Source organism: Rhinoraja longicauda, chromosome 17, assembly GCF_053455715.1.
Source record: "Rhinoraja longicauda isolate Sanriku21f chromosome 17, sRhiLon1.1, whole genome shotgun sequence".
Taxonomy (NCBI): domain Eukaryota; kingdom Metazoa; phylum Chordata; class Chondrichthyes; order Rajiformes; family Arhynchobatidae; genus Rhinoraja; species Rhinoraja longicauda.
The window spans coordinates 32,886,217-32,900,993 of record NC_135969.1 but is presented as its reverse complement, the minus strand read 5'-3'; the positions used below and the strand labels follow the sequence as shown (position 1 = coordinate 32,900,993).

The following is a 14,777-nucleotide window of genomic DNA, read 5'->3' as shown; positions in this document are numbered from 1 at the left end:
TCATTCACCCTCAAGTAATGTTTGGTATCACAGGGGACCAGGGATCAGATACCATTCACCAGAGCTCTGTATGATATTACTGGTATGTATTAATAATGACTCATGATTAATTAATAATGATTATTCATAATAATAATTAATAACTCCATGTTACGGTATCTAATTCAGTGGACTCCCAGCAGGTCTTCCAGCCTTCTTCATTCTAGTTTTGGAAGAGCTAAGGCCTTCGAAACACTTCTGAGTAAATGGAATCAAGTGTAATTAATTAACCAGCCCTGTGTTCCTTGACCGACTTTGGGAATCAATATAAAGATAACCTGAGTTTACATTCTCTCACTTATTGTTAAATCCCTCCTGTGTTCCTCCTGTGTTATCTTGTCCAATCCCAATAAAACCTCTGGGATTATTACATACATCCACTGTTGGCATATTCACATGTTTAGTCATTCTTATCAAATGGTGGGCATCAAAAAAGGAGGCAGAAGAACTCTCTGGTGTGAACTTGCCCTTTCCCAATACAATTGTCACCAGGAGTGCTGGCATATAGAAATAATGATTTCAGATTTGTTCTGAGTCTGAACGAATTCAGAACCTGGGAAACGAATGAGCAACAAATTACATGACACAATTCCCAACAGACTGCACAAACAAAAAGTAAAGGTTTTAACAGAACACTAAATAAAAACTCCATTATATTCTGCACATGATAAAGGAAACAGATCAAATATCACAAAATAAACAATTTTGAGGTCCAAATGTATAAAATTGGATTGTTTTGGGGTGGGAGAAGGTTGGCACGACAGTATTTTTCCAACTATTGTGTAGAAAAACTGACATCCGTCTCATGCAATAAACCAAGCATTTTCATGAGTACATAAATGCTTTAAGTTCCTTTTCATTCAAATGATTCCAGCGCAGATAGTTTTACTATCAATGCGACCACAAAATCCATTGGGTTTAAAGTTCATTTCAGGTCAAAGAAGATATTGATGTTGCAAATGATTGACTCACACAAAAGGCGGATTGGGTTCAATGATGGGCAGTGGATTCTTGAACAAGGAACAGTGGTTGTGACAACTCAAAAAACAGATCTTGTTCCATATTCATTGAAAGGTTCAATAACTTTTGATCAAATGCAGAGAAAGAGTAATACAAGTAGGTTCTGTTACTGCAAGCTTAAAGAGGCTTGTATACACTGGAATTTAGGATGAGAGGAGATCTTATTGAAACGTATAAGATTATTAAGGGATTGGACACGTTAGAGGCAGGAAACATGTTCCCAATGTTGGGGGAGTCCAGAACAAGGGGTCACAGTTTAAGAATAAGGGGTAGGCCATTTAGAACTGAGATGAGGAAAAACTTTTTCAGTCAGAGAGTTGTGAATCTGTGGAATTCTCTGACTCAGAAGGCAGTGGAGGCCAATTTTCTGAATGCATTCAAGAGAGAGCTGGATAGAGCTCTTAAGGATAGCGGAGTCAGGGGGTATGGGGAGAAGGCAGGAACGGGGTACTGATTGAAAATGATCAGCCATGATCACATTGAATGGCGGTGCTGGCTCAAAGGGCCGAATGGCCTCCTCCTGCACCTATTGTCTATTGTCTAAGAGAAAACCACCAAGTTCATCAACTATTACGTTATAGTTAAAACACCTTTGTTTATTTTCACACACTGATTGTGCATTTGCAGAGAGCCAATGCACTGATATTTCAGAAACAAAATACAGTCTCTTGGGATTCATAGGCTGAAATCTTGTACTTCAGCATAAAATATATTGGAGGAATACAAGTTCATGTGTTACAAGTGCAGAGTCTGTTTTTCATGGAGAATGAGCTACTTAACATATATATAGTTCAAGTATCGTATCTGATTCAACTTAATTGTCTGCTGGTCCATTAACCACCCTTAATAATTAACCAGTTGTAAGGATAGATCCATAATCAGCATTGATTTCATAAGAGCACTGCTCGGCATTGACTATTAGAAAGTGCTATAAAGAAATCATAAAATTTGCAGATATATGCAGAAAAAGTAGATATGGGTAATAAATTTCTCTTCCCACGATTACATGACTGTCACTGTATTGGTCACAGGTAGTCTCAGTTTTTAATTCATCTGCATAGAGAGAGGCTAGAGATGTCTCTCTATGCCACTGATCCGTGAGGAAGTTCTTCAACTGGAATATTAACACTGGAATTATTGCTTTTTAACAACAACTCAAGCAAAATAAACCCAAGGCAACAGACGTTGGAATGATATTGTAATACAAATAAAACTTGAATGAAAGAAAAACAATTTGCCTTTTATAGAGTGAGAGGTCCCTACAGGGATGTATTACACACAGTCTGCAATAGTCTGCCCCCAGCAGCCACCACATCCTCTTTAGGGTTGTCATTTTTGCCTGAGAAAAAGGCACGATTATTTTGTTCTGATTGAAAATAAGTTCATGTCTTTCCCGTAGGTAGTCAGACAATGAATGCCAATTCGATTACTACTGATTATGCGCTTTTGATCTTTTGAAGCAGTATTATATATTAAGACAATACATCAACATTTAATTTAGAAAATACGCCCACAAGAAGAGCTTATGGATAATAACTTCAGTCCAAAGGAATAACTATCCCAAAGTTTAAGAAACAGCTGGACAGGTACATGGATCGGACCGGTTTGGAGGGATATGGACCAAGCGCAGGTAGGTGGGACTAGTGGAGCTGGGACATGTTGGCTGGTGTGGGCAAGTTGGGCCGAAGAGCTTGTTTCCACACTGTGTTATCCTATCACTCAAACTCTTTCTATTCCTTCTTTCTTGCCCAGCGAGGATGACAACAGATGGTTTACAGTCTTAAAGCAATCACAAATTTCCACTTGGTTTATTAACTTTTTTTCTTTGCTTCCACTTGAATGCATCCCTTTTGTTGAAGCCTCTTTAACAACATCACTGTCATTTGGGACAAACACAGGCTGTGCAATTCCAGATCTCACTCTTCGTGGCATGTGCACTGCCATTCAATGAGATAGACAATTTTTTAGAGGCTGCAATAATCAGAATGTTGTTTTTTCCCTTTGAGGATGCCCCACCAAATGAACTGGCGAGTCCTTGTCATTGAGTCATACAGCGTGGAAACAGGCCCTTCTTCTCAACTTGCCCACGCCATCCAACATGCCCCATCTGCACTAGTTCCACCTTCCTGCATCCCACATCTCCTGAAACCTATCCGATCCATGTACCTGTCTAAATGTTTCTTAATCATTGCGATAGTACCTGCCTCAACTACCTCCTCCGGCAGCTCATTCCATACACGCACCACCCTCTGTGTAAAAATGTTACCCCTCAGGTTCCTATTAAATTTCCTCCCCTCTCATTTAAACCTATGTCCTCTGTTTCACGATTCCTCTACTTTGGGCAAAAGACTCAGTGCATTTTACCAATCTATTCCTCTCATGAGAACTGGTTAAACTCATTACACAGATCAGTTGATAAGTTACTATCACTGGGGTGTGATCCATGGGCCTGTGCAATGGAAATTTAGTCACCTGCCAACTCTGTGACACAACTGTTTTATGATACATTAACAAAAATGCAATACTTGTTAAATGATTGTCCAGATTTTTCTATTATTTTCAAATTAATAAACTGTAAGTAGAAAACTAGTTTGCAAAGTTTCCCCTTTCTTTTGGAATTCCTGCCTATACTGGGTGTTGGAACCACAACTAGATTGGCATCACAAGTTGGTTTAAAATGGATAAGTGCATTACTCTCTGACATTAAAGAAGAATCATGGCCTGATGTGCCTCATTCAAAACTGTCGCCAAACCTATTAATAGAGTTTGATTTAACATTAGGAGCTTGTTGTATTTTATATGTGCACTGAGTTGTTCTATTATATTAACTTTGCTACCAATAATGTTAGGCTTGTTTAAAGATTTAGTTTCAAAGTTTTCTTTTACTTCGCTCAGATTCCTGACTGGACAGTTAGGTTGGTGCGGGGAGCAATTTTCATGCTTGCAATTCCTGTTGTCATAATTGTCTAAATTATGACAACATGGCCATTTCTTCAGTTAGTTTGTTTTGCTCATTGGTATCCAAATCATTTGGTGATGACATATTCAGCTTCACCGAACCGTGGCTTTGTTTTGAACAAATTCTTAATTCCCTTGGGGTTTTTTTTAGACAATCATCGTGTAGCAATTTAAAAATAAGTAATTTTAAAGTTATCCTTCAACTCTGAAATGGTATCTAGCTATTAACATATGGGAGGGGGGGGGGGGGATGATAATTTTAACAAAGTGTTTTGTTCAAATGACGATAATTACATGTTTGAGATTACATATCCTGTGTTTGGATCTTTCATTCAAAGCAAGATGTTTACAAATTCCAAAACAGATTTTTTTTTGGAGCCACGTTTAAAGAATTTATGAAGCCATCATAGGTTTTCTGAGACAGTTTATCTATTTCAAAAGCTTATTTCAAGGTCTTCGCTGCAAACTAGGTTTGCATGTGAAAACACACTTTGTGTCTATCAAAGCTTCAATATATATCTTTGCAATCAAATGTTTCTGAACAGCATTTATTGTTGTGATGGATATGGCATGCTATTCAATTTGAGTATTGCAAATCCTGCAAACAGCTAAAAATTACTAACTTGATCATCTGCTGACCTGATGACAATGGGTGTGGGTTACATCTTGTTTAGCCCAGTGTGAAAACATGTTCTTCTTTGAACTGTGTTGGGAAAGGAACAGAGCTTCAATTTAAAGTCTCATTTGAAGGATGGCATGTCTGTTCCTTTGCTACTGTGCAGAGAGCATGAATCTAACTTAAGATAGACACCAAAAGCCGAAGTAACTCAACGGGACAGGCAGCATCTCTGGAGAGAAGGAATGGGTGACTTTTTGGGTCGAGACACCTTCCCGAAATGTCATCCACCCTTTCTCTCCAGCTTTTTGTGTCTATCTTCAGTTTAAACCAGTATCTGCAGTTCCTTCCTGCACTTGAATCTAACTTTGTACCCATCTCTGGAAAAGGACTTGAACGCATAATTCACAGGCTTCCAGGTAAGAATGGAACTACCGAGTTGCAGCCGAGACCTTGAGCAAGGCAATAAAAATTTATGCGACACTGCCTTAAATCTTCAATAATTCATCCCTCATCAATCGCTGGCCAAGGTGCCTCCGGCTCAATAGTTCAAGTGCTCTGGATTACATGCGTAGGAAGGAACTGCAGACGCTGGTTTAAACTGAAGATGTAACTCAGTGGGACTCTGGAGAGAGGCAGCATCTCTGGAGAGAAGGAATGGATGACGTTTCGGGTCGAGACCCTTCTTCAGACTGAAAGTCACAGTAAAGGGGAACAGGAGATGTATTTTTGTGTCTATATTCTGGATTATATGCCATGGGCAGCGCGATTGGTAGGGCCACTGCAATGGGCAAAATGTGAAACGTTTCTTTCAAAGAAAGAGATGCAAAGTTCCCACCTCCATGACTTCTGCAACAATGTATGACTAGATGGTGAAAATAATGTGCTGGAAATCCCATCTCTCCTCTCCATTTCTCATGATGGATGAGCATTTGCTGCCCAACTCCCAATTTATTTCCCATATTAAGGAGGCAGTACTTTCAGGTAATGAAAGCCAAGAGGAAAATAAAAGTGAAAGAAGAAATTTGCCAGACGTATATATCAAGAAATAAATGCATTAACTAATACTAAATTCAAAAAATAATAACCGTGTCACGAAATGCAGAGAATGACACAATAGTCTGAATTTTGCAGTCAGCAGCAAGGGAACAGCCATATCATACATCACGATTACAGCCATCACAGGCATTAATCAGCTTCTGCACAGCAAGCCGAGATGACTCACAATACACTGCAGTATGCTTAACCTCTCCAGGGGGTCTGGAAATTATGTGAACAGGGCAAACACCATTGCGTCTCTTCCAGCTATCAGAGTGAAGAATTTTCATAGTCATCCAGGGGGGATGACTATGGGGGGGGGGGGGGGGAAGAAGGGGTGATGACATAGGGGAAGGATCACTATTCTAAATGGGCAAGCAGGTTCAAATATCAGGTTAGGTCCTGGCAAATTTAGCTGCAGAACTTAGTGGACTTTATCCTTAATTATTTGACAGCTTACGTGAGAGTGTGATTGACTGTTGGGTGGGTGGTTGGCCTTTGATTCCATGCAATCGTTGGGGAGTAGAGAAAATGGAGAGTCCAATCAGACACTTAGGATGAAGGCTCACAAGGATCTGTTGAGCTTAAAGATTGCAAAGGATAAGTGGGGAATGAAAGGGTTGGTGGAGAAGGGAGTAGCGGTTTCAGAGGATGGAGCGAGAAAGGTTGCAAGGGAAGGAAGTAACAGAAAGGTCAGAAAGAGAGGAGAGGTAAGAGGAAGATAAAGAGGAAGATAAAGTTAAAAAGCCAACAGAGAGTTGTGGATATCTCTGTGGCTCAGCGTGAGGTGGTGGAAGATTACCGTGGAGAGACCAAAGCACAACCAGTAAGTGAGGGGAGAGTGACAATCACAATAACTTAATTTACCTTTCCTGGTGGGCCACAAGGAAGACCCAGAACCCAATTGCACTTCTTGCGTGCAGGAATCCTTGCCTCGCTTTAGTTGCCAGCTTTCCTAATACTCCTGAAAAATGCTTGACCAGAGTTGGACGTAAATGGAAATAAAGACTGGGACATAAAAAATACTTAAATGACACAAATCATCTCTATTGGAAACTGAAAGTTAATTGGATCAGGATCAAATGTGAGATTGCCAAAGTCCAAGTTGACTCAAAACGAACAGTACCAAGGATTCTATTGTCACGTGAAATAAGGTAGAGTGAAAAGCTTTTTTAATCATGCGCTATCCGGTCAATGGAAGGATTATACCTTCAGAATCTGTGCTGCAATTAAAAAATAAATAAATGGATACTTGTGTTTTCTTTTATGTGGAAGAAAAATAAAATGGAAGATATTATTCACAGAAAGGCTCAAAGGATAATATGAGTAAAAACATTTCTTTGAATTCTCTGATTCAATTTGGAGAAAATGACAAACAATTGAATTTCAGTGCCAGACAGGTTCTTACCAGCAGGTTAGACTTTATAAAAAATCCTGACATTGAATCAACAACTCAATATCATTCTGATGTAAAGGGAAACTCATGCACTGCAACATTCTGCCCATAAACTATTTCACATCTCTCCAAGTTTAGATCAGATTGAGAGAACAGGACAATTTAAACATCGGCTTAGCGGTACCTCTGTGAATGACAGAAGTTGCCGTATGATGCTCTCCATGATATCAGTAATGGTATTAGCATCACCACCATTCTTATTACAAATCTGAGCCAAAGCAATCGCATCTCTGATTTCAACATTAAGGCACGTTGTGTATATCATACAAGGTAGTGCGATGTTTTCACCACACCTTACAACTGTTTGCCCGCTTTTCTTTGTGGCTGCCATCTGCTAATGAAACTGTTTGAAGCTGTCTTTTTAAAATAACTTTGACACTATCCAATGGACAAATCTTTCAACTTGACAAGTCAACAAATAACTATCTTCAACACATACACACTTTGATAGAAAATAAAAACAGATGACAAGTGATGTGCAATATATCCAACCACCCATCTAATGGAGCAATCTCAGATTTATGGCGCCAGTGTTAGACACAGTAAAACATAGTGCAGGAAGTTGCTGTGCTATTAGCAGGGGTCAGGATCAGTAAATGATCTAAACCACAAGGTTGGAAATGAGCAGCAAATGATTTTATTATCTCCATTATCAACTGGTGGTTTTTTTTAATCTACTTTCATTTTTTATTCATTTAAACCATGATAATCATTCGTGTACATGAAAAGAATGTCTCCCATAAACCTGAAACATAAATGAACTGGCCTTCTTTGAGAAAATGTTGCCCTCATTGCAGATATTGAATCCTTAGTCTCTTTTTAAATATTTGCATTTTAACAAGCCAATCTATCTTGTCTTTTAAATATTCCTCAACAGCCAGAGCAAGTTTCTGCCCTAACGTCTGTCCCTTCAAATGTAGACAATCAATTCTGCTTTGAATCTACACTTGCATTGCAATGTACCTTGCACTAATATTAAAAAAAGAACTTGGCTATCTGTACTTGTATCCAGAAATGCTGAATTTTAGTATCATTCATCCATGCAATTACTATTGCAGTACGATTGCAGTGATATTACTGTTAACGATAATTAAATACATACCTTTTGTTAACATTTTGCATGCAAGTTATCTCAGATTTCATGCCGCATGCATGTTTCATCTCTTAGATCCATTACTGAGCCACTTGGCAGCATAACTACATTCTTGGCAGCAAATGCTCTGATTATTTATTTGCAATTTGGGGAGATCACATTCCCTTTAAAGACTATCCCGCTGAAGGTGTCTGGATTTTAGGATGATTGAAGATTAAAAAACAGCACCATACAGACAACTCCTGAAATAAAGAGCAGTTCCAAATACCTTTACCCACTTGCTTAGATCAATTCATGTCTGTGATAACTATGAATGTCAGTAAGAATATTTCTCCTTCACTCTTTTGTCTTGAAATCTCCAATATCTTTCAACAAAAAAAATCTGTCACAATACCGAAGAGAAATAAATCCTTGGCAAACATGTGCACAAGAAATATTATTTATAAAGAAAACATTTATAGTAACATAAGCTTGCATTCAGTTATTGGAGTTTACAAAAACATAATAATTCATTCAAAACGGACATCAAATACTTATCTGATTCCCTCATACTCTCAAACAGCATCTTAATTATCTAACTAGAGTAGCAAAAGCCAGGTTAAAATATTACAAAGCTGCACTCGTACAAAAAAATATTCCTGTGTACTTACCAAACTAAATGGTGAAAATCATCAGTTTCCTCTCCACTTGCTGTTACAACAAACAGAGGTTCAGCCTCATAGCAAGTCACTGCCTCCACTGCCCTGATCACCCACGCATAACAGGCCCTTATGATTTGTCTTTTCAGCTGGGAGATAATGGAACCATTTTCTCAGCTGGGACCAGACACTTTACTGCTGTATACTGTGCGCTGTGTGTCTGTTCACTGGCACTAATCAGGAAGTACAGTGCTTCTCAAACGCATTTCCCGAAGCACCTACACAATTAGCACAGGAACCACATGAACACAGAGCGAGGTCTTCAGCTGTTCTTAACTAGATACCCTAACAGAGATTAGGATTAGAAAATCCTAATAGCTCCTTGTAGTTTGTCATTGTCAGAAGCATTATGTTAAAGCACATGCCTGCTTTATTTTGACACTAATATCAATCTCACTAACAGTACATGTTCCTATTATGCTGTCCACATGTTCATGCATAAATATTTAAATAGCTATTTTATTAATTTAATTTAAATATTTCATATCATTTGAAAATATCACAGCAAAGTCATGACAAAATGGATAACCAGTTGTCATAAAAGCCACTAAAACCTTTCAAAAAATGCCAGAATTCTGTTCTGTCAATCCCACTTTAATATTGGCAGTGTGTGACACATTATGAGATTTTTTAATGTTATTCTCTGCTGTTTTTTTAAAATATTTATTTTGGTTTAAAATACAACACCTTGTAATGATGACATTTAGCCAACTCACCACGCTTGTATTGCAAAACACACTATTCATGTGAATATGCACTTAATTAAATGTCACTAAACATTCAAAAGGTTGAAGATGTTATTTGGCGCACTACATTAAATGGGTTTGCATTGTAGTCCTGCTCCAAACCAGCATCGTTATTGGCACACATGACAGTGTAATTTATTTTACTATACTGGCAGTTTTATTACTCTGGTTTTCAATGCAATAAAACAATTTCCTGCTTGGGCAAAAATGATGTTGACAAAGTGCACTCATCTCATTTTCTGATAACTAATGTACCAAAGCATCGGAGGAAGAAGAATTTGAAGGCAAAAACTGACAGTGCCTTTAACCAACAGGTTATGTGTCAATATTAATAAAGGCAGCTCCCTCTGTCAAATCTCTAAGCTACTGCAGCAAATTTGTGCACAGCATTTCTTTCTTTTTTTAATACAATAGATTTTGATTAATTTCCCCTCCCAATGGCTCACCACGTGATTTGCAATTATGCTTTTCAATTGTATTTGCAATTCAGTTGCATTTGATCCAAAATATTAACCTTTGGTTTCCTTTGATACCATAATTATATATAGAAAAACTAAACCATGAACAGGATACTGCACTTTCTAAAATCTTCCTAAACATTACTGTACCAAGACATCGACTGCGTTAGAAAGGGATGATGCAGTTTTATTCTTTTTTCAACAACATGAAAACATTTTTCTCGTCATGATTAACATACACCACTGGAATAACAAGCAGCTATCAACAGCCATAAAACTTAAGAACAAAGCTCCAAAGATGTCAGTGCCTCTCATGCAAATGGAAAAGAATAATTGCTTCACTTAATAAACGTGCCTCATAAGACAGAGGCCATTTCATAAGTTGCCCATGATACATACCGTTCTCCTGTCCCTTTTCTTTATGTCAGCATTTCAGACAAAATTCAACACAAGACAATGTGCTTCTCAAATAAAACAAACTGAGGCAACAATTCTGATTTCTGGCAACGTTTTAAGAAAACTGCTGCAAATGTTAGAGATGGTGGCGCAGCGGCAGAGTTGGTGCCTTACAGCGAATGCAGCGCCGGAGACCCGGGTTCAATCCCGAAAACGGGTGCTGTCTATACGGAGTTTGCATGTTCTCCCTGTGACCTGCGTGGGTTTCTCCGAGATCTTCGGTTTCCTCCCACACTCCAAAGACGTACAAGTTTGTAGGTTAATTGGCTTGGTAAATGTAAAAATTGTCCCTAGTGTGTGCAGGATGGTGTTAATGTACGGGGATTGCCAGTTGGCGCGGGCCCAGTGGCGTTTCCGCGCTGCATCTCTAAACTAAACTAAAAAAACTTTGAGTATTTATTCATAATGTTACTTGGGAAATGCATTTCTAATGATCTGCAATGACATTTGGCATACTTGCATCATGTATGATTTATTGTCCTAACTAGATACTGGCATTTTCTGGAAATAAATAAATTGATTGTAAATTGATAGGTTTCCTATATTAACACGGAATAATAATTATCAATAAACCCTACTGGATGACATAACTGATGACTATGCTACTAACGACCATTATGGTCCATTTTTCATGCATATTTTAAAATTACTTAAAAACTTTAAGCCAGTAAAATCTGAATGATTCATGGAGTGATACTCTCACATCTACTGAAGGTGATAGATTAACACAATGATATTATGGCACAGCAGTTCACATGTATACCTTCAAGATTTTTTTTTTGTTATATGTCAATGCAGAAAAAAGACTTTCACATGAAAGCATGACTTGCCGGTCAGACAACAGATCTTTTTAAAAATATTTTTAACTCACAGATTTAGTGGAACACCCACCGCATATTTGGCAATATTAACTTATTTTCTTCATAATTTTTGAATTAATTACAGTTATCATTAATTATGATTATAATATAATCTGTTGATTTCTGTTTCATCTTTTCTAATCAGCTCAAACAATCTCTTCCAAGAATCTTCTCTTTCTAAGAACCTGAGCCCTCTACTGGCTGTAGTTTAAATCGTTTTCTGGTGCCACATTCACATCAGGTGCATTCTTCCCAATGTTAATTGAACTGCAGTACGCAACAAGGAATTTTTAATAAGTGTTTCCCAGTACCCACTTTGACTCTAACTGCATAAACTTTACAGAATTACCAGAATGGAATTTTGAACAGCTAGAATCAAGGCAAATTCTGTGAATTATATTTGGTCAAACTGATGAAAATCAAATCACTAGGCTTTTCCACAAAAGCAATGGTTTAAAAAAAATAATATTGTGGCCTTTTTTAAGCCGGTGCAAATGACATTTACTCATCTTCAGCACAGCTAGTTAGGTCTAACCATTGGCAGGGAGCTAACATAATGTCTGAACATGTAATGACATTTTATAAGGACAGCAATGCTAAGCTGGTCATGACTTCCAAGCATACAATTCTATCTGCAACGAATGGGGCAAAATTTACACTTTCGTCATGTTGGGCCATCAGGTCATAAATTGCACACCAGACAGTGCTATATCCGAGAACCGCCTCCCGTTCGCAATTTTATTCAGAGTCTATCACATATTCTCACAAATACAATTTGGCATGAACCAAGCAGCACTTTAGAAGATACTTGATTTTAACTTAAAAATGTTACTTTAAAATCCCACCTTGATATATTTCAGTGGTAGCTTGGAACTATTTGAACATAGTGGATTATGGACTTATTCAAACAGACCTCTTAAACCTGTGTGTTGGAAGAAACTGCAGGTACTGGGTTACACTGAAGATAGACACAAAATGCTGGAGTAACTCGGCGAGTGAGGCAGCATCTCTGGAGAAAAGGAATAGGTGACGTTTCGGGTCGAGACCCTTCTTGAGACTCCAGACCTGAAACGTCACCTTTTCCTTTTCTCTAGAAATGCTGCTTGACTCACTGAGTTACACCAGCATTTTGTGTCCATCTTAGGCATCTGAACCCTTTCACTTCTAGTTAATGCCAAAAATAACCATGTACCAATGAGACTCGTATCCAGTCGACAATTGATTCGTGAATTTTAAAAAAATTATGGAAAACCTTTAAAACATAACTAGTGATGTCCTTCCTTCATTTTTGGAGCCTTTACAAAAGCTAGCAAAGGCTACAATTATTTACAAAATGAAAAGGAGATTAACTTAATTTAGGTTAAGTTTTAGTTTTTGAGATACAGTGCGGAAACAGGACCTTCGGCCCACTGAGTCTGCACCGACCAGTGATCCCCGCACACTAACACTATCCCACACACACTAGGGACAATTTACTCCAATACCAAGCCAATGTACCTACAAACCTGTACGTCTTTGGAGTGTTTGGAGGAAACCGAAGATCTCAGAGAAAACCCACGCGATCATGTGGAGAACGTACAAACTCCGTACAGTCAGGATTGAATCCGTTTCTCTCCCTCCTTTTGGGAAATCTGACCATGCTGCCATTTTCCTGCTGCCGGAGTATAAACAACGGATAGTACGGGAAGCGACAGTGACGAGGGACGTAAAGCGGTGGGCTGACCATTCAGAGGCCATGCTGCAGGATGCACAGGGCGATGTCGACTGGAATATGTTCCAAGAAAGTTCCAGAGACGTCAGTGAGTTTGCGGAAGCGGTTACGGACTTCATTGCCACAATAGCCGATACCATCATCCCCACGGTAAGGGTCAGTATCTTCCCTAACCAAAAACCTTGGGTGGACAGGTCTATTTGCGTGGCCTTGAATGCTCGCACCGCTGCTTACAACTCAGGCCTGGCATCCGGCAGTATGGACAACTACAGGGGAGAGTCCTACCGACTGCGAAAGGCAGTGAAGGATGCAAAAAGGAGATACCGGGACAAGATGGAGTCACAGATGGAGCAGCAGGACACCAGGCGCCTTTGGCAGGGGCTACGGACAATAACTAGCTACCGGTCCAGCACCCCCTCAACCGGAAGTGCCGGCTCCTCCTTAGCTGATGACCTGAACTCTTTTTATGCACGGTTTGAGACGGGTAACACCACCAGCTCGCCGTCTAAAAACAGCACCGAAGGGGCGCTGGCTAGCGAGGCTGGAGGGGGATCCACCGCCGGGGATGTGCACACATTCTCGGTGTCCGAGCATGAGGTGAGGTGGGCTCTGACGCGTGTGAACACCAGGAAAGCTGGAGGCCCAGATGGTATATCTGGGCGAGTGCTAAAGTCTTGTGCTACTCAGCTTGCTCCAGTGCTCACCACAATATTCAACCTCTCCTTGGCTAAGTCCGTGGTCCCTGCCTGCTTCAAAAGATCCATCATTGTACCGGTGCCAAAGAATGCCTCTCCAGCGTGTTTAAATGACTACCGACCGGTGGCCCTCACCTCGGTTGTCATGAAATGCTTTGAGAGGCTAGTCAAGAAGCATATGTGCGCCCTCCTTCCTCGCAACATGGACCCGCTACAGTTCGCATACCGTCCGAACAGGTCCACGGATGATGCGGTCTCCCAGGTTCTACACACCGCTCTCTCTCATCTGGACAACCAGGGGGGCTATGTGAGGATGCTGTTCATTGACTTTAGTTGAGCATTCAACACAATAGTCCCCAGCAGACTGGTTGAGAAGCTGCTGGAACTGGGGCTTAGCACCCCTCTGTGTGCCTGGGTCCTGGACTTTCTCACCGCCAGGCCCCAAGTGGTCAGGATGGGGGAACACACATCTAGCTCCCTCACCCTGAACATAGGATCCCCCCAGGGTTGCGTCCTTAGCCCCCTACTGTACTCCCTGTACACACATGACTGTGGGGCCAGGTTCAGCTCAAACTCCATCATTAAGTTTGCTGATGACACTGTGGTGGTGGGCCGGATCTCCAACAACGATGAGAAGGCCTACCGGGAGGAGGTGGCTGATCTGGCACTCTGGTGTCAGGACAATAGCCTCCTCTTGAATGTCACTAAAACGAAGGAGCTGATTGTGGACTTCAGAAGGGCTAAACATCCAAGGACGTACACGCCACTGGAGATAAATGGGTCTACTGTGGATAGGGTGAGCAGTTTTAAATACTTGGGAGTCCGCATCACAGAGGATCTGACGTGGGCAACGCACATTGCCGCACTGGTGGGTAAGGTAAAGCAGCGCCTTTACCACCTCAGACAACTGAGGAAATTCAGAGTCTTCATTGC

The 14,777-nt window shown here is 40.1% G+C and overlaps 1 protein-coding gene across 6 annotated transcripts in view; it reads right to left on the bottom strand.

The window, feature by feature from the left end:
- The window catches only part of LOC144601918 (contactin-4-like), a 1,542,817-nt gene that overhangs the window by 828,957 nt on the left and 699,083 nt on the right, over nucleotides 1-14,777 (bottom strand). Inside the window, exon 1 of one of the 6 annotated variants that reach the window (XM_078414488.1) lies at nucleotides 10,522-10,743. The exons of 3 other annotated variants lie outside the window; for them this stretch is intronic. The gene's annotated coding sequence lies outside the window, so the exon portion shown is untranslated. Of the gene's footprint in view, nucleotides 1-8,229; nucleotides 8,250-8,870; nucleotides 9,099-10,521; nucleotides 10,744-14,777 lie in introns of those variants that run through there. 2 more of the 6 variants (XM_078414485.1, XM_078414486.1) reach the window with 2 other exon arrangements.